This window comes from Apium graveolens, chromosome 7, assembly GCF_009905375.1.
Source record: "Apium graveolens cultivar Ventura chromosome 7, ASM990537v1, whole genome shotgun sequence".
Taxonomy (NCBI): domain Eukaryota; kingdom Viridiplantae; phylum Streptophyta; class Magnoliopsida; order Apiales; family Apiaceae; genus Apium; species Apium graveolens.
The window spans coordinates 33,463,465-33,483,912 of record NC_133653.1 but is presented as its reverse complement, the minus strand read 5'-3'; the positions used below and the strand labels follow the sequence as shown (position 1 = coordinate 33,483,912).

The following is a 20,448-nucleotide window of genomic DNA, read 5'->3' as shown; positions in this document are numbered from 1 at the left end:
ATTCATAATTTTTTTAGTAAAATTCCTAGTGAGCAAGCAAAAAAATGATGTATTAGATTTCTTTGAATATTGCAAGATAGCTAAAGAGGAGAACCAAAATTTTCAGTACTCTGTTACACTAGATGATGAAAGAAAAGTGGAACATATTTTTTGGTCTTCAGCTCACTCTTTTAATTGGTATCAATCATTTGGAGATGTGATCTTTGATACAACTTACAAGATTAATGCTTATGACATGCCATTGGGTATGTTTGTTGGAATAGACAATCATGGTAGGACTATATTATTTGGATGTGCTCTTTTCCGTAATGAGACTAAAAATAAATTTTCTTGGTTGATGAGGGTAAGTTCATTTTTTATATTTATATATAATTATCCTTTTAATTAAAATATATATATATATGTTTGTTTATTTATTTGTGTATGTATATTATATGCAGACATTTGTATCCCAAATGAATAAGCCTCCTAAATCAATATTAACTGATCAAGATCCTTGGATGACACAAGCTATTGCAGAAGAAATGCCTTTAACTAAACAAAACATGCATTTTGTATGGTACATTATATCAAAATTTAGTAGTTGGTTCACAGGAATCCCCCGTAAACAATATTTTAATTGGTGTTCAGATTTCTATAGTTTGTATAGACTTGATACTTATGATGAGTTTGGAAATAGATGGCCTCGAGTGGTTGAGAAATATAAGTTAGAGAAGAACAAACATATATTAGGTTTGTACAATATAAGGCATTCTTGAGTACCTGCTTATCTCCATGAACACTTTATTGCCGGAATGACCACAACTGAGAGATCAGAAAGTTTCAATGCATTTATCAAGAGATTTACAAGTTCACGTATATGTTTAAGCCATTGTATAAAGCAAGTAAGTATTTTTCTATTTTTTTTGTTATAGTTTGATTATGATATAGTTGTATTTTAATATTAATATTGTTAAATATAGTTAAATATAGGTTAAATGTAAGTATCTTTTTTTATTATTTTTCATAACATTATTTATTAAGATGTAATTTTATTTGTGATATTAATATTTTTATAGGTTGATTTGGCTATTGAAGATATTGGACAAAATTAATTACAAGCTAGAATGTTAAGAAATACTGAAGAGTTTCCCTGCGTACTTTGTCTCCCCGGGAAGAGCAAGCACATAAAATATTGACTCCATTCTCTTTCAAAAAATTTCAAGAACAGTTTGAAAGAGCTACTCATTATACTGTACACACTAACAGTGTTGGGGGATTTGTAGTGCACATTATGCTCAAGGTGATATATAAAAGCATGAAGTTATGGAGAACGGACAAATGTTGATGTGTTCATGTAAAACTTTGAGTTTTGAGGAATCATTTGCCGTCACATTTTGAGTGTGTTCCTTCACATGTGTTCACTATTCCATCTTTGTACTTTCCATTGCGTTGACATAATAAGATAATATTTGATCTACAGAGGTGGTGGATGTGGTTAGTGAGACCGAGGGAGAAAGCAATATTTTTGAAGATGCTAATTTAGCTGACCCTGTTTATTGCCCTCCTAAATCAAAGAACAAAGGGCGTCCAAAGAGTAAAAGATCAAAAGGAGGAAAAGAGGTGAATATGAAGCAAGTAAAATTATGCAGATTTTGCAAGAAACAAGGTCACAACTATACTACATGTCCACACAACGAAAAAGAGGAAGAAAACCATATGCACTTGAAAAGGCCTCAGAAACAGAGTAAAAGTGTTGCAAATAGTGAAAGTTTGAACCCAATTTACACTACAACAAAAAATACTAAAATCCACCATCAAATATCGATGGAATTTAGCTAAAATCGACCATATCCTGTGGATTTTAATATAAAATCGACCGAAGCATGTTGGTGGCTTTTAAGAGGGTGGATTTTAAGTTTTGCAGTGAAATTTATATAAAATCGACCGAACCTTTGGTCGCTTTTATAAAATTTGAAATTTAAAATTTTGTGAAAATTTGAATCTCCCCCTGAATAAATTACACCACAATCGGTCGATTTTAATATAAAATATTTCAAAAAAAAAAAACCACCCCCACCCATCAACCGTACAACCGCCGGCCACTACCGGAAAAAAATTCCTGCCTTTCTCTCAATCTTCCTACAAATACAAAACAATAAGAGTCATCAATTTACTTCACTAGCTTAAACATTATTAAATACAAATGTAGTAAATATAATGAGAAAAAACCGACAAAAGCAACATACCCTCCGCCAGTCCTCCCCACTCGAATCACTAGCTTTAGCCGGTCGAAATCCATCCAGGTTAACTTAAGCACTCTGTTGGGCCACTTACCCGAACCCACCACCTTCCATCCTCATTCTTACCGCAGACACCACCGACCCGTCTTCTTTCCGCCGTGTTGCAAGTCAGACAAAGCTCATTCTCAACTGTGTAGGTCCATTTCGGCTTTATGGAGAACTTGTTGCTGCATGTGTTAATGCAAGAGCTGATTATTTAGATATATGTGGAGAGCCTAAGTTTTTGGAGAGAATGAAAGCTTCATATTTTAAGAGGCTGTTAAAAGTGGTTCTTTTAATGGTTTCAGCTTGTGGTTTTGACTTAGTTCCCGCGAAACTGGGGATGATGTTTAATTGCAGGCAATGGGTTTCACGAGCAGTGCTGAATCATGTTGAAGCTTATTTAAGCTTGGAATCAGGGAAGAAGCTGTCTCTGAATTTTGGGACATATAAATATGAATATTACATGTATGTATAAAGGTAAATATAGGTAATTTATATTATATTAAACTTATTGTTAATATAAAAGTCACCGAATTCGGTTGTTTTTATTATTTCAAATATTTGTAATTTTTGGAGGTAAATTTTCCGCCTATATAACTGAATTTAATAAAAATAAAAGTACAATTAAGATTAAATTCCACCGATTAAAAGCGACCGGCAATAAATTCCACCGATTAAAAGCGACCGGCAATAAATTCCACCGATTAAAAGCGACCGGCAATAATATTAAATTTTTTGTATAATTTATATTTTTAAAGTGGTCAAATCTTTTTGTTATAAAAATATGTAATTTGGATAAATGAATAAATTTTAAAAAAATAACATATGAATTATACAAATAGATTAAAATTTTTTGAAATAAGAAATGTTAACCATGGTTAAGCATTGTTAAAATCAAAAAGTGTGAATAAGAAAGTTTATGAAAATAAACAAAAAAGTAGTTGACTGACATTAAGTGTCATTGAAAAGTGTAAATGTATTATTCTTAGCCAGAAAACCAGTTTTATAATATATATAAGGAACACACTAAGATACAACTTGTTGTAAGACTTACTAAAAATTTATTATTTTTAAAAAAACTTAGTAGAAATTTATTAAAGAAAACTTTCTAAAAATTTATTAAAACATTTTATAGCTAATAATGTTATTTTTGAAATATTAACATTTCAGGTATCGAAGGATTCAGTAAGTGATCTGCAGAATGCTGGTCCTTTTTTCTGGTTCACCCTTAAATTTTATGCATAAAGGTAAATAATTTAGTATCTTTTGTAGTGGTTTCTGGTTAAGTGAGTAATGTTCTTTTATGTTCCCCGCTGCAGTGAGTTTATTCTTTTTTAAAAGTTGCATGAACTGCAGCAGAAAATGAATTTGCACCCTTCATAAGGGAAACGGGCTTTAATGATATTTGTACATACTACAATACAGTCCGATAGAATTTCAAAACAACGAATATGATTTTATAGTGCGACATTTAATTTAACTCTTGCATACAAGAAACATATAAATTCAATAATTATTTTCAATAGGGGTGTAAACACCCTTTATTTCTTACATACAATCATCCATCTATAAATCTCCTCAAATCTACTCGTCTACTCTTTTAATTCACAGAACAGACTATATAAATATACATACTTTTTAATGATGCTTTTTCTGGACAGTACCTGCAACTATATGTTAATTACGATTAAGCATAGCTACACATCCCATACACACATGAGCTTCCCTTCTTGCACTTAATATATGTAAATTTGAGTTACAATTAATCAATTTAAATATATGAATTTAAATATATGAAGAGTAAAAGATGCATAATTGTTTTAAAACGGAAGCACATTATATTTTAATGTTATATTTCAAAATCATATATATATATATATAGGGTCAGATTCATTGGGTAACTTATTTATTAAAGTAACTAAGTAACTAATAAGTAACTAGTTTTGATAGGTCACATATATAATAGTATACCATAGAGGTTCTTCACCCAGTAACCACCTTTACACGCAGTAAGGAATGTTTACACCTAACTTTTTATATCATTTACTAATTTTATTGTTCTCTCTATCTTTTATTTTGTACTTTTTATAAATATTTTATACGTGTTTTTATTAATTGTTCTCCAATATTTTTGTATATGTGTTCTATAATTAAGTTTATTTATGTTTATGTTCTCTAATTATTTTAACACATTAGATTATAATTGAACACATATTTTCTGTATTGTGGTATACTATTTTTTATATTTTTTACTTTTTCTGCTCGAAAATTTTATATATCTAGCATGTATTATTATATGTCCAGTAAAATTTATTCATTTTCTCTAACTATTTTGCACGTGTATTGTATTTTATTTTTAATTATTAAGTGTTGGTTAATTTTTTATTTATGTACTGTAAATTTCGGTAACTATGTACTCTAATGATGTAACTATGTATGTAATGATGTTTTGTGTCTATTTTGTATGTTCTGTATTTATTTGTGTAGTGTAATTTTATTTTTTCTTTAGTGTTCTGTATTTTTATTAATGTTGTGTTATGTATTTTTGTGTTCTTTGATTATATTTATTTGCATGTCCAGTATTTTTTTAATTCTTTATTTAATGTTCTTTTTAGTTTTTCCTATTTTTCAATCTTTTATGGTAGGGATTAAAAATATTTGAAAAATAAATTGATGAAAAAATAAAATTATTGAATGCATGAACACATTTTTTTTAATTTTCATTACAAAAGGTAATTTATTGTGTTGTAATTAATTGTTTTTAATCAAATAAACATATTTTGATCAAAAAATAAAAAATTATATATCTTCTATAATTAGAACATGTAAAAAGTTGTTTAAAATATTATAATTTAATATATTAAAATTGGTATGACATGTGTATAATATATATCTTTCTTTCCTGAATTAAATTTATTAAAATTTAAACTTAAAAAATATATATTGAATTTAAATATTTTTTCACTAAAATTTATATTTGAAAAGGAAATTAATCTAAAAAAGTGTCCAGCATATGACATTGTTTTTTTAAATTTTTGGTTAATGTTATACTTGTAATCTCAGAAATTAGGAATTTAATAATAAAAATGTTGATCATAATATGTTTTAAAAAGATAAGTTAGATTAGAATATATAAGAAGAAAAAAAATTAAAATATAAGATATACACATGAAAAGTAAATATGTAATGTGCATATTTTGTTTGTATTTTCAACAGACAAGTTAATTTTTTAAACGTTGTTTCCTAAGGTTAACAGTTATTTTTTAGGTTTTTTAGATAATCTGGACCATCAATATACAATCAATCTGACGAGTACAATTTAGTTATTTAGTTACCCGAAAAAGACTTACCAGTGTAATTTAGTTATTTAGTTACCCGAAAAAGAGTTACGAGATGATCCATATATATATATAAATAGTCTTATTTGATGCTAAATTGTTATGACGTTGGACCCTAAATAGTCTACCACTGTTATTATTATATTAGTTAAATTATTAAATTAATTTTTAAAATTTGTAGATAATGTTATATTCTCGGCTTTCATTTTTGAAAATAATTAATAAACTTCTAGTAGATTATTTCCTTATCATTATTTAAAAAATCATCTGATATATTATTAACATAACTCTTCTATATGCATGATAATAAAGGGGATTTTGTAAAAATTATTTTATATTTTCAATTTTTACTAATAAAGTGCTAGTATATTTTATACTCAGCTTATAGTTAATAGATTCCTCACATACAATTTTATTATTATTATTATTATTATTATTATTATTATTATTAATGACATACCGTAGTATACATGACATATTTCATATCATTAAAACCGGGTTTCTACTTTTAATGACGAGCATCCATGTAAGCAATTGTACTATATTAAATATAATAACTAGCTATATTCTACATAATGGGCATTATATTGCAAAGAACAAGGTGTACACAATATAGATGATGGTCCTTGGCTTGCTTATTTATTGACATCTAAAAATTTAGATAACATATATTTCCTCTGAAAATGTTATTTTTACTTATCATGTTTTACTTTTGAAATTATTCTTACTAAGTAAAATTTATGAAATTTATCAAGTATATTCATGTTTTTTAACTAATTTACAAAAATAGGGTTAATGTTATACACATGAGAGTGTTCTCGAAATTACATACTAGGTTACAAATACTGTAAGAGGAGGTTGTTCGAAATTGAATACCAATTTATAAATATTACAAATTGTATTTTTGAAAATACTGTAACTCCTTAGTTTTGATGATCACAACACAGCAAGCCATCATGTTGTTATTTGAGAATGTTTGCAGGATATAACAGCTTGATATCAGTGCTGTTTAAGTATCATGACAGCAAGCTATCATAAGACAGTAATCTATTTCAGCAAGCTATGATCACGATTGTCAGAATAACAGTAAGCCAAGATGCACAATCCAGATTCAACAAGGAAGTCGAATTTCATGGAGATTTTATAGGATCTTCATATATATCAGTTGTAAGGACTTCTCTAATATAATATACGTACATGATATATATAGAGCTCTTTTATAAAATGTTTTTAATCATTCAAATTAATTTCCTAAAGAATAGGAGTTTGTTTCTCTTTCAAACTCTTTCTTCTATCTTCTGATTAAAACGTTTTATCCTCTACTAAATAGAAGAGATATTTTCTGAACGTTGGACATCTTTCTTTCTCTTCTATCTAACGTACACATGAATGTTGGAAACCATCCCAACGATCTTACACGGTAGAATTGGATTCTAGCCGTTGTAATTTGTTGAGGCTGTTTTCAAACGTTAATGTGTGGTTATATAAGTGGTTTTCTTGCAGTTTTATGATGGACGACTTTGCAAGCAAGAACACATACAACTCCTGATCTTTATTGTTTCTAAAATACTCTCGAGCTCTAATTATATACACGTGTTTTATCTTAGAGAGAGTCTATAGTTTGAGTTGTAAACTTTATCATTGATTTGTATTGTTCAATTGTATTGATTAGTTGCTGGATAGGTTGGCTAGGGAAACAAGGGTTTAGTGGTACTTGCTAGAGGAGTTTGTACTACGGGGTAGTATAGTACTTAGAGAGCAGGTTCTTAAACAGGGTTTCAGCAAGCCATTATCAGCAGCTGGGATAAAGGGAGATATATTGTTGTATCTTGTAGTTGTAACCTTCATTGATCAATAATATATTCTCTTACCAAGTTGGTAAGGGACCAGGACGTAGACCATAGGGGCTTAGGGGTCGAACCTGGCTAAAATTCTTGTGTGTTCTATTTACTTTCCTGCACATTATTTTCTGCATTGCATTTAGTCATCTCAGCTTACTATCATTGTCAGATTATAGTTCAGTTGGTAAAATCTCAGTAAGCTATTATCGGGTAAAATTTAAAAGTAATCCTAATTAGCCATAATCACCTATTCACCCCCCTCTAGGTGTAATTTCAAATACTTTATAATTAATATGAATATTTTTGAAAAATGCCTAAATTTTATTGCCCAGGAAGGTTCTAGTTCGTGCGATTTGACTAAAAAAACCTGATACATGGGATTTATATTTTATCTAAGTTAGGTTCACCAACTTTCAAAGCCCGCATTGTAAATGTATATTGACCATTTGTGTTTCAATATATTCTGGGAAGTAATTATGTTTGGCATTTTTGTTCAATTCTAATTCAGTCAGATACATGAGCACTTTGGCAGGGTTGCTAATGAAAATACAAGATACTAAACGATCAGCGTTCACGTTTTAACTCCTGACTGCAGTTTTTGGTTTGACCATGTCTTTGTCAACGAAATTAATTCCTTTAAAGTTTGGTTTTTTTCCAGTAGTGCAGTCTTGATCAATTATCCAAAATAGTACTATGTAATTGACTACATATTGATTATCTTATCCAATGTTTTTGGACATAGAAATTTGTTGTCTGGAACCCCGAAAAAAGATGACGGTCTGAAGCTAATAAAGTTTGAACGAAGTTGGAAATAACTTTTGAAAAATTAAATTTCCGGGATCTGCTAACTATATATAAAAAAAATCATAAATATATTTTATTTTGAAAATGTCCATGTTGTCGGAAAGGAATATTTTCACAAAAAAGTTTGATAATTACCCAACATCCTTTTATTTTCATTAAAGTACTCAAAATTCAAAAATATTGGTGGAATTAAACTAAGATTACAACATATAGGAATTTAACGGTCTGAATTACCACGTTACAACAAACAATCAAGAAAAGAATTCAGATTTTGTCCAGTAATTATTTGCTTTTTTTGGTCATAATTATCGTTGGTTGAATAGTATACATGAGCCCGTAGGGTTTACCCAGTGCGCACCCGAAGGGTAGCGGCTGCGGGATTAACTACGATAAAAAAAAATAACAGAAAAAAAATTACAATCTATTATCGGACCGGATACACAGTCGGAAAAAATACAATAATAACCCTTTTATTGAGTCGTTCGTTATTAACTTTCGACTGTGTGGGAATTTGGGTATCATTTTTGGATAAAACTAAAAAATGATCTCTTAATACAGAGTACAACCTGAATTCTATGAGTCCAACCTAAAATCATGAATGAAAGGTCCATTATTACCGACCAAAATCTGTGAGTCCAATCGAAAAATTATGAAGGTGGTCGACATATTTACATCATATTTTAGGTACCCAGAAATAATCAAAAATTACGAAGGCCGCCATGGAGGGCCGGAAGCAAGCCAGTTGATTATACTCAACTTTGACATTCCATTATAATTTAAATTGCGTTAATCATTAGGTTTTAATTAGTACAAATTCAAACTATTATTTTTTGCTTAATATAGTCTAGGTTAAATACTTCAATATTAAATACATGCGTTGCAGTGTTGATTTGCTTTGCTGAAAGCCTTTGTGGGTTGCACTAACTTGAAAATTCTTTGACATACATATTTAATTATTTAGATATCTTTATCACCCACACGAATTAAGTAACTAGAATCGGATACGAAGAGTGGTACACTAGGGTGTGCAAATGCATTTTTAAGTAATAAAGACTATTATTCAATAGTTATCACGAGATATACAACAAACAATGAATCTAATTTAATTTCACAACACAATCTACAAGCATGTCAACCAAGAAATTGATCAGACACGCCTGCATTCTTTTACTATATGGACTGACTCTAGCTCTGTATTTTTGCTGCATCATTCACAACTTAACGATAGATTTTATCCAACTAGTTAGTACCTCATGCATAACTACACATTCCAAACACACAAACATTTCCCTTCTTGCACTTGTTTTGGCACCCACCACAGTGCTTTCGATCGAATGATGCATTCACACAATTTCCATTACAACATATTTCGTTGTACCTGCATTTGTACCCACACATTCCGCAGTTTAGCTTATCCTTCTTGACGTTCACACATTTCTTCTTGCAACAATCCGGTCCGGCGCTGCCCTTGACACGACAAACCCTGGGAAAGTTGTTACATGTATAGCTGGGCAAACGCTTCTGTCCTCGAAACCGTCTTGACCGACGTAAGGAGGAGCTAAGAGTACTGGTCTCTTCTAGCATCTGATCATCAGTATCCGACATTTTTGCAGTGACATTATGCGAATCTTTTTGATCAAATGATGCATAAGTAAGTGTTAAGAACATTGTTGCTAAGAGAACACTGACAAAGAAGAGCTTAAGATGATTCATTTTGTTTTTAAATTGTGTATATATAAGATATGGAATTGAAGTGTTTAGTGCGGAGAATAAAGAAGAGAAGACGAGACGAGAGGTGATATGACTAATTTTAGTTGAGAAAGGCTTTATATAAGGCTCTACAAAGAGTTGACATTAAATTAGAAGATGCAAGCAAGGTAGAAGTTCGGTCAATTAATTAGATAAAAAGTTGTAGATTAGGTTCGGTACCCCCACATGCCACATGATAGATGAAAAACAGAATTATATAATGCTAGCATATATTTCATTTTTTGCTGAATATTAATGTAGCATACATCGACCATAATGAAAAGTTCAAAAAAATATTTTTATTACGCTCTTTCAAAAAAATAATAACCTGAACACTGTTGCACTATCTTCGCGGTGCTGATGAAAATTTAGAGGAATATAACATGAAAAAAATATTAAAATTTGAATTTTTACATCTACCTTGAAATGTTTAATGACTAATATAGGTAACAAATTATAATTTTTAATTTTTAAAAAAAGTACATGAAAGAGTTAGGCAGATAGAATAAGAATCTACATCTACCTGTGAATAGAAGATTGTGAAATCTAGGGGTGGATAATACTTTAGAAAAGAATGGGAACTGAAACTAATTGAGTGCACGGAGTTGATTTCGAGTTTCAACATTTAAGTGATATGTGGACATATGCTTCCTGTTTCATACAGTGTAGTTAGGTGTATTAGCTACTATAATTTTCGTCGTCTTAAGTCCTGCGCAATTTTCACTCGGGGGCCTTCATAAATGTGATCACCTCACAAACATTTGACATTCAACAGCTGGTTCTTCGGAAACTTTAAATTTGATCACTGCAAAACATTTATCATTCAATACCTGGTTCTTTGGGACTAACGTCTTTAGGAACAAAATTGTATCATACTGTACAATACTAATAATAAAGATAATTTAATGTACTATCAAAGGATGATAATTAAGAACTTCTTTAATTAAATCTAATTTAAAATATTAATATTATCCTACATGTAATAAAATTAAACATATAAATAACTAAAATATCTTTTAACATATTTAAAGTAGAATATATATCCTAAATTATAAAGTAATTAGTTTGGGATTTAAAAATAAATAAGGTATCTTAATTTATAAAGGAGAAGAGTTTGACTTTTTTAACATATTATAAATAGAGCATGTATTCGAATTTATAAAATAGAGAACTTTAAATTATCTTTTAAAATATTGTAAATAAAATATGTATCCTAATTATATCCTACATATATTGCGATTAAATATGATAATTTCAACATATCATCAAGAGTCGAGGTTTGATACCCAATACCCAATACCCAATGCTTCAATTCTGAACATGCTAAATAACAAAAAATTAAATTTCAAGTCATATTAATTTGAAATTTACATATAATAAACAACATTTAGTATGTAACATTTATATTATTAATTTCAAAAAAGAAATAAATTTAAAATTTAAACAATATTAAATTAAAAAATATATACAAAAGAAGTTAAAGCACGAGGTAAATTTTCTTATGGGCACCCAATATCTAAAATATAGTTGGATCATGAATGTGATGTTAAATAATAAGAGTCTACGGGAGATAATAAGATTTTAGTAAAGACAGTAAATTAAAAGTAAAAATTTAGTTTGACTCTGTGAGCCTACACACACAATTACTTTGATCAACTAGGGAGTACTAGAAATAAATTTCTCGAATTAAAAATTGAATATATTAAATAATAATTGTTACAAATTAAAGAATAGTATGTATATGTAGATATTATGTAGTAAATCATATTTAAACTGTAATAACGAAAAATATCATTAATTCTAATTCATCCCTGATTGTTAAAATCTTCGATTAAGATGATATTATATAATCAAAGAAATGAAAATTTGGAAATTATGCATGTAACTGGATATACGTAAATTATACGCTGAAATTAATGCTTGAATTTGAAAAATACTTAAATAATTATATTATTACATAACTAATATATTTTAATTGGTTTTTTAAATAGTGGTGGAACTCATGTATTCACATAAACTCCACCAAAGAAATTGACCTAAATTTATAGATCTTAGCGTTTATCACGTGTCACCAGGAAATTGGTCTAAATTTATAAATCTTAGCGTTTATGTGTCAAGTGGAAGTAGAAAAACCTATAAATAATTACGACTTCTTTTCATCTGCAAATTCATACTCTCTTCACATTTTGTGCATGATTGTACTCTCTTCACTTTTTGTGCATGATAATCCCTCAAGGCCGTTACTAGAAATACATGGAGAATAAAGTTGCCATACCCAACATAACCTCTCTAGTTTTGTGCTGATTCCTAAAACATAAGAGATATTGAAAGTGCATTCATATATACAAGTAGGACTTTTAGCTTTACATACACTAGATAATTCTTTATCATTTAACTGATACTCCAATCAAATAACACGGGATATAGAGACCGCTCAGCATTAGGAAAATTGAAACTGTTAAGCAGCAATATCTAAAGATAACCTTAACATATATATATATATATATGCAAGTTTTAAGTAGCCTTTTTATCTTTCAAATTTCAACAGGTACAAGATTAATATTTTATCAAAATAATACCATGCCATTTTGCATCGCATAAAAATCTGCTGCTTTCAAAATTTAGTTTCTTCATGAACTATTGGACACTGTCCCTCGTCCCCACGACAAGCAATAGATTTCCTGCTCAATCATATACGACGCTGCATTCGAAGTCTCCATCCATTTTGAGCTTTTCGAGTTGGCCGCATTACTTGATTTACTGTACAGATATTAGTGGCTAGTTTACTTCTAATTTTTTCGCCTAAGTTTGTTACTCCCTAGGTCCCATTGAGATTGTTTACATTACTATTCAGTACGTATTTCGAGATTTTTATAAAATATAATTTTATAATATTTTTTCAAATTTTTTTTTAATAAAAGTTTAAATATAAAATTTTTATTCAAAAAAAATAAAAAAAATATATTATGAAATTATTCTTTAAACAAATATTAAAAAGCTTACCGAGAAATAACGTAAAGAATCCAATACCGAGAGAGTAGTTAGTTAGACTCAACTCATATTATATAGACCCTGTACTCTTTCATTTCAAGCAGTTCTTGTACATAAGTTTACAATTCATTGAGGATGTTCTCTTAATCTCTTTTATCTCTTTAGTTTATCTCCCTCAATCTCTTTACATTACTGTAATCCTATGGATAAGTGTTACAAGCTATATGGTTTTTCTGCTGTCCAAATTCATTAAATCAAAAAGAATGGCTTAGGCAGCACAAGTTGAAATGTCTCCTGCAGGACCAGAATCATTGCCTTCATAGTATAATCCAACTACTCAATCCTCTTTGGCTGGTTCTACTCAGAATTTTACTCACACTGGCATAACTCCTGGGATGTACTCACAGCTGATGAATCAGTTAAAGACTTCTCAATCTCAGTGTTCAGACTTCACTTCAATAAAACCATCGGCAACTAACTTTTCTGGTAACATCAACCTCTCCACTACTTGTTTTTCCCATTCTAATTCACTACAAGAAAAATACCATCAGACAACACCCATCAGACAACGCTTGACCAAAAAAGTGTTGCCCAGAAATTTTACACAACAGTTTTTTAAAAACCAGAAAACGGGTGTTGTGTGAATCCCTTTACTACAATAGGTTTAAAACTGTTGTCTAGCATATCGTATCAGACAACCGTTTTATGAGATAAGGTGTTGTTTAAATAAAAAGATTTCATCATTCCTACAATGCTTTAAAAACTATTGTCTAGGTAATCGACACAGACAAGCCTTTCTAAAGATATGTTGTGCAAATGAGGTAGTTTGTACAACAGTTTAATTTTGCATTGTCTGAAAGTAATGGAGACAACGTTGTGAAACACCGTTGTTGGAATGAGACAAGTGTTTTCTCAATGGATTAGTTAAGCTGGAATCAAACAACGTACTTCCATTGTGTTGTCTAAATATCACTTGACATACAAGTGTTTTTATTCTGTTGTATGTCACGACATCACACAAGCGTTTTGCTCATAAAACCATTGTCACTTGTATTGGTGAGCTGGTATAATGAGAGACGTTCATTAAGAGGAGATGAGGTGGCACCATGTGATTGGTGAAAAAACATTCACTTGGATTGCTGAGTTGGTGTAATAAGAGCAGTTGATTGAAAGTATATTTAATATCAGCCATTAGATTAAAAAACGCTGCTACGCTTACACAACAGCTTTTGTTCAAATAAATGTTGTCAATGTTCATCTAAGACAACCTTTTTTCATAAAAAACCATTGTCTGTAAGTCTGATTCTTGAAATTTCTGAAGTGTTGCTTGTGATGAGGTGGCACCATGTGATTGGGGAAAAAACATTCACTTGGATTGTTGAGTTGGTGTAATTAGAGCCGTTGATTAAAAGTAGATTTAATATCAGCCGTAGGATTTAAAAAAGTTGATCATCTAAAACAACGGTTTTTTTTTCAAAAAAACTGTTGTCACTATTTATTTCAGACAAGACTTTTTCATAGAAAACCGTTGGATGTTGCCTCGTACTAGATTTTTTTCCATACCCGATAAAAGAGATAATTTTTTAAAATTATTTTTTAGATGATCCAACCGTACGGATGTTAAGAAATACTTATTTTAGTCACATGAAAAAAGTATTAAAAAATTTCAAATTCATCTCGAATGTCAAGATTAGAAAAATCTGGTAAAAGCACTACTTCCCAACACGGGATTCGTTCCCGATGAACAAGATAAATTTTTTAAATGATTTTTGTGACGATCCAACCGTACGGATGTGAAGATATACTTATTTTAGTCACATGAAAAAAGTATTAAAAAATTTCAAATTCATCTCGAATGTCAGGTTTAGAAAAATCTGGTAAAAGCACTACTTCCCAACATGAAATTCTTTCCCGATGAACAAGATAATTTTTTTAAATGATTTTTTCAACGATCCAACCGTACGGATGTTAAGATATACTTATTTTAGTCACATGAAAAAAGTATTAAAAAATTTCAAATTCATCTCGAATGTCAGGATTAGAAAAATCTGGTAAAAGCATTTCTTCCCAACACGGGATTCGTTCCCGATGAACAAGATAAATTTTTTAAAAGATTTTTTCACACTTGTTTGTGATGAGGTTGCACCATGTGATTGGTGAAAAAACATTCACTTGGATTGCTGAGTTGGTGTAATAAGAGCAGTTGATTGAATGTATATTTAATATCAGCCATTAGATTAAAAAACGCTGCTACGCTTACACAACAGCTTTTGTTCAAATAAATGTTGTCAATGTTCATCTAAGACAACCTTTTTTCATAAAAAACCATTGTCTGTAAGTCTGATTCTTGAAATTTCTGAAGTGTTGCTTGTGATGAGGTGGCACCATGTGATTGGGAAAAAAACATTCACTTGGATTGTTGAGTTGGTGTAATTAGAGCCGTTGATTAAAAGTAGATTTAATATCAGCCGTAAGATTTAAAAAAGTTGATCATCTAAGACAACGGTTTTTATCAAAAACCCTGTTGTCACAATTTATTTCAAACAAGACTTTTTCATAAAAAACCGTTGGGTGTTGCCTCGTACTAGATTTTTTTCATACCTGATGAAAAAGATAAATTTTTTTAATGATTTTTTAGAGGATCCAACCGTACGGATGTTAAGAAATACTCATTTTAGTCACATGAAAAAAGTATTAAAAAATTTGAAATTCATCTCGAATGTCAGGATTAGAAAAATCTGGTAAAAGTACCCCTCCCGACAACGAGACTCGTTCCCGATTTACGGGATTAATTTTTTAAAATGATTTTTCGACGATCCAACCGTACGGATATTAGGATATATCGATTTTAGTCATAAGAAAAAATTATTAAAAAATTTGAAATTCATTTTGCATGCCAATATTAGAAAAATCTGGTAAAAGTACCCCTCCCGACAACGAGACTCGTTCCCGATTTACAGGATTAATTTTTTAAAATGATTTTTCGACGATCCAACCGTACGGATGTTAGGATATATCGATTTTAGTCATAAGAAAAAATTATTAAAAAATTTGAAATTCATTTTGCATGTCAGGACTAGAAAAATCTGGTAAAAGTACCCCTCCCGACAACGAGACTCGTTCCCGATTTACAGGATTAATTTTTTAAAATGATTTTTCGACGATCCAACCGTACGGATGTTAAGATATATCGATTTTAGTCATAAGAACAAATTATTAAAAAAATTGAAATTCATTTTGCATGCCAAGATTAGAAAAATCTGGTAAAAGTACTCCTCCCGACAACGAGACTCGTTCCCGATTTACAGGATTAATTTTTTAAAATGATTTTTCGACGATCCAACCGTACGGATGTTAAGATATATCGATTTTAGTCATAAGAAAAAATTATTAAAAAATTTGAAATTCATTTTGCATGCCAGGATTAGAAAAATCTGGTAAAAGTACCCCTCCCGACAACGAGACTCGTTCCCGATTTACAGGATTAATTTTTTAAAATGATTTTTCGGCGATCCAACCGTACGGATGTTAAGATATATCGATTTTAGTCATAAGAAAAAATTATTAAAAAATTTGAAATTCATTTTGCATGCCAGGATTAGAAAAATCGGGTAAAAGTACCCCTCCCGACAATGAGACTCGTTCCCGATTTACAGGATTAATTTTTTAAAATGATTTTTCGGCGATCCAACCGTACGGATGTTAAGATATATCGATTTTAGTCATAAGAAAAAATTATTAAAAAATTTGAAATTCATTTTGCATGCCAGGATTAGAAAAATCGGGTAAAAGTACCCCTCCCGACAACGAGACTCGTTCCCGATTTACAGGATTAATTTTTTAAAATGATTTTTTCGACGATCCAACCGTACGGATGTTAAGATATATCAATTTTAGTCTTATGAAAAAATTATTAAAAAATTTGAAGTCCATCTTGCAAGACAGGATTAGAAAAATCTGGTAAAAGTACCCCTCCCGACAACGAGACTCGTTTCAGATTTACAAGATTAATTTTTAAATTAATTTTTAAAATTTTAAATTTATCTTGAATGTCAAGATTAGAAAAATCTGGTAAAAACACTACTTCTGAATATGAGACTCGTACGATAAATTTTTTAAATGATACAAGATGTTTAGATATACTCATTTCATTCATATTAAAAATTATTAAAAAATTTCAAATTTATCTTGAATGAAAGGAATATAAAAATCTTGTAAAAGCACTACTTTTGAACACCATACTCATCCCCGATTAACGCTCCAATGGTACTGATGTAGTGATTTTATTTATTTAAAAGTATTTTAAAATTTTTATGTTACACCTGAACAACAAAAAAATCTAGTAGGAGCACTATTTTTTTAAATGAGATTGCTTAAATGTGCGTAATATTAAGATCTTGAAATTAATTTTAATTCTGTTTCATAAACATATAATAAAAATAACTAAATTTTCTAACAATACATGTAATCAAAAATTATTATTTATTTCCTTTATCACCTAAATTTAAAGTTTTTATTTAGTAAATTATTTTAAATTCCCTCGTATTGTTTCATCCCCCTTTGTCAATATTTCAGTTCCCCCTTAAATTACAAATCCCCCTTTTATCTCTCACAAACACTACGGCCATAACCCTAAATATGGGCCGCTCTATCTTTTTCTCTCATAGCTGCTCTTTCCCTCTCCCAGCCTCTCCCCTAACTCCTCTATCTCCCATTTTTCTCCACCTCAATATGTCACCGTCTTTGCTATTAGAACCCTATTTTATCCATGTCAAATTTTCTCTAAACTCTCATCTCTTTCAATTCAAATTGAAAACCAGGTCTCTTAAGGAATAACCCCAACTTAATTTATTCAAAAGCTAGATTCTCAAACACAAACCATTGTTCGATTTGTTAAGCGAAAGGTATTTACTTGTCTTGTTTTTTTTGTTTTTTGTTTACCTTGTATTGAATTCTTATATATTGAATTTGGGGGTTTTTATTGGTGTGTGTTTTAATTAGTTAAAAACCGATTTCTGTTGTATATTTTTCCTTTTTCCTTTATGGTTAGGGAGCTCTGTTTTGTCTCTCACCCTGTTCTTTTAGCTTGTATTTGTAGGTCGATAGATGAATACAAATTACTGTAATTTACGGAGTAGCTGATTCCTCTATAATGTTCCAAGTTGTATCCACCAGATATACTGATTCTAGTACGGTGCAAATTGCTATTGGTGACAAGGTACCTACAATCCTCTTTTTTTACACTAAATATACTAGAACACAAGAAGAAAATCCGAACATATATTTACTTAGATAATACTTAACATTGTAAATTAATGGGTTTAAATATGTACTGAATCGGACATAAACAAAATCATAATCAAAGTATATTAAGTACCGAGAAAAATGTTAAGTATATTAAAGTGTTTTTTTGTTTTTTTGCAGGTTCTAGCTAGTTGAAGTATAATGTAGTTCAATAATTTGGAAACTCTCGACGGGCCTTATGTTCCCAATGCTCTTGAGTTTGTGGTTTTATTACAATTTCTTAACTTTTTATGCTTTCTTCATGGTTAAGTTGGTAAACTAAATTAAAGCAACAGAGATTATCTTGCAATTGCTGATTGATTCTAATTTTATAGTCCGTAGATGACGAAAGTGAGGGCGAGTTCTTAAAACTGAAAGCAACCATTGAGTGGCTTCTTTGTGACAACACTGCACCAGTCAATAAGAAAGTAATGTATGAGGTTGGTTGTTCTTTATTTTTTTCAATCTTCCCGCTTCTATGTTACGGTATCATTACTCCTATTCATTTGCTTCATAAAAAGTCAAAACAGTCATCAATATTAGCTTTTAGCATGCTAAACCCCTTATACTTGTGGTCATGAAACAGGAATTTCAGAATGACAAACAAAGAAGGAAGAGACTGAAACTCCTCAAATATGAAACTGTATGATATGGCCTGAACTGTATCACATCTTTACTTGTATCTTTCATTTGTTATTCATTTCTAAAATTTTCTCGCCAGTTAAGATATTAAAGAAATAGTCTAGTTCTTAGTTGACTTCATTTAGTAACTAGTAAGATTGAAATTGTGATATAAAAATGATCTGTCTTGAGACAACTGTTGAATGATTTTGCAATGGCAGATGGTTTCTTTTTATTCAACTAGTGAACAAAACAAGATATGTTACTAGTAGTGTCTACCAGTAGGTATAGTTAATCTAGCAGGCTTATTTGTTCTCCTGGAGCATAAGTTGATTAAGGTGCAGTCTGGATTGCGACTTAAGAGCTATGACACCCGTGGGGATACATTTTTATAGAATTCCTGATATTTCACTTTTGGAGAATGTACATACCAAATTATTCTTGTTAATAATGTATATAGATTTAGTGTGACTAGCTCTTTTGCATCCTGCAGTTCGTATTGTTCTCCCACTCAGCTAACAATATTCATAATTGTGTCCCCTGAATTTTAAGTTCAGTTCCCCCATAAAGTATAACATTTATTTATTTTATGCGTAGAAAATATCCGTGAAAGAAAAATATAAGTTGTTATATTATAGTGTTAAGGGAGTTCTTATTTCTTAGGCAAAATAATATGTATCGCTTTTACTTCATAAGTTCAGTGTACAAGTGAAGGTATGACGTAGCAATGTAGCTTAAGAAGTCTATGTACTGATTTATTAGCAACACTAATGATGATGTGTTGAACAGGTGTTTTCAAATGATGTACTGATGGGAGAACATTATGCCAGTAGTACTGTACGTTTCTGTAGTAGTGTCTGTAACCTTAAATGTTGAAATATGGACGTTTATTTTAAGGGTTTTTGAAACTAATTTTAGGTAATCAGCTAGCTACAAAGCAGCTGAACTATTTACGAAAAAAGAAGCATAATTATGGATTACTTTACAAATCTATGTGCCCTGGTTTACAAATTGCCTTCTGTATATGTTTGTGGCCTCCTTTTATTTGGAAATTTTGAGAACCTAGCATGTAGTTTGTCAATCTTATTTTAAGTGAATTTTATGTGTACTTCGACTTTCTCTACAGATTGTCGGGATAGATGATTTGAAAAAGGAGGTTGACAAAAGAGGAAAAGATGAAGTTGTAACAAGCAGGATCTCCCAATCTTCACCAAGAGAAACTGCGAGGAAAGGTGGTATCTTTACAAAGCAGGACATTGACAGTCTCTTCATGAAAGTGAGCCAGGTGACACTATGGGCATTTGTTTATTTTCTATTACGTCTTGGTTTGATTTCACTTTATATTAAGAGATCCATTTCTTTGTTTTTCTTATAATGCAGGAAGGAAAAGAATATTAACTTAAGAGTGGTTGTCGATTTATTTTGAAGATTGTTTTCTCCAGATTGGGAAATTGCCTATCACAAGCTGTAATGATATTGCAAGGACAACATAGCTCTTGCGGAAAACGTGAAGAGAACCTGAAAAGGCCAAGTGAGCTCTGAGTAGCCAACATCAAA

The 20,448-nt window shown here is 30.3% G+C and overlaps 1 long non-coding RNA gene across 1 annotated transcript; it reads left to right on the top strand.

Moving 5' to 3' along the window:
* The first annotated feature begins 17,606 nt into the window (after positions 1-17,606).
* LOC141670685 (uncharacterized) lies at positions 17,607-20,083 on the top strand. The gene is made up of 4 exons (XR_012554679.1): positions 17,607-17,891; positions 18,606-18,710; positions 18,857-18,913; positions 20,018-20,083. It is a non-coding gene; the product is annotated as an uncharacterized LOC141670685 (long non-coding RNA).
* The last annotated feature ends 365 nt before the right edge of the window (positions 20,084-20,448 follow it).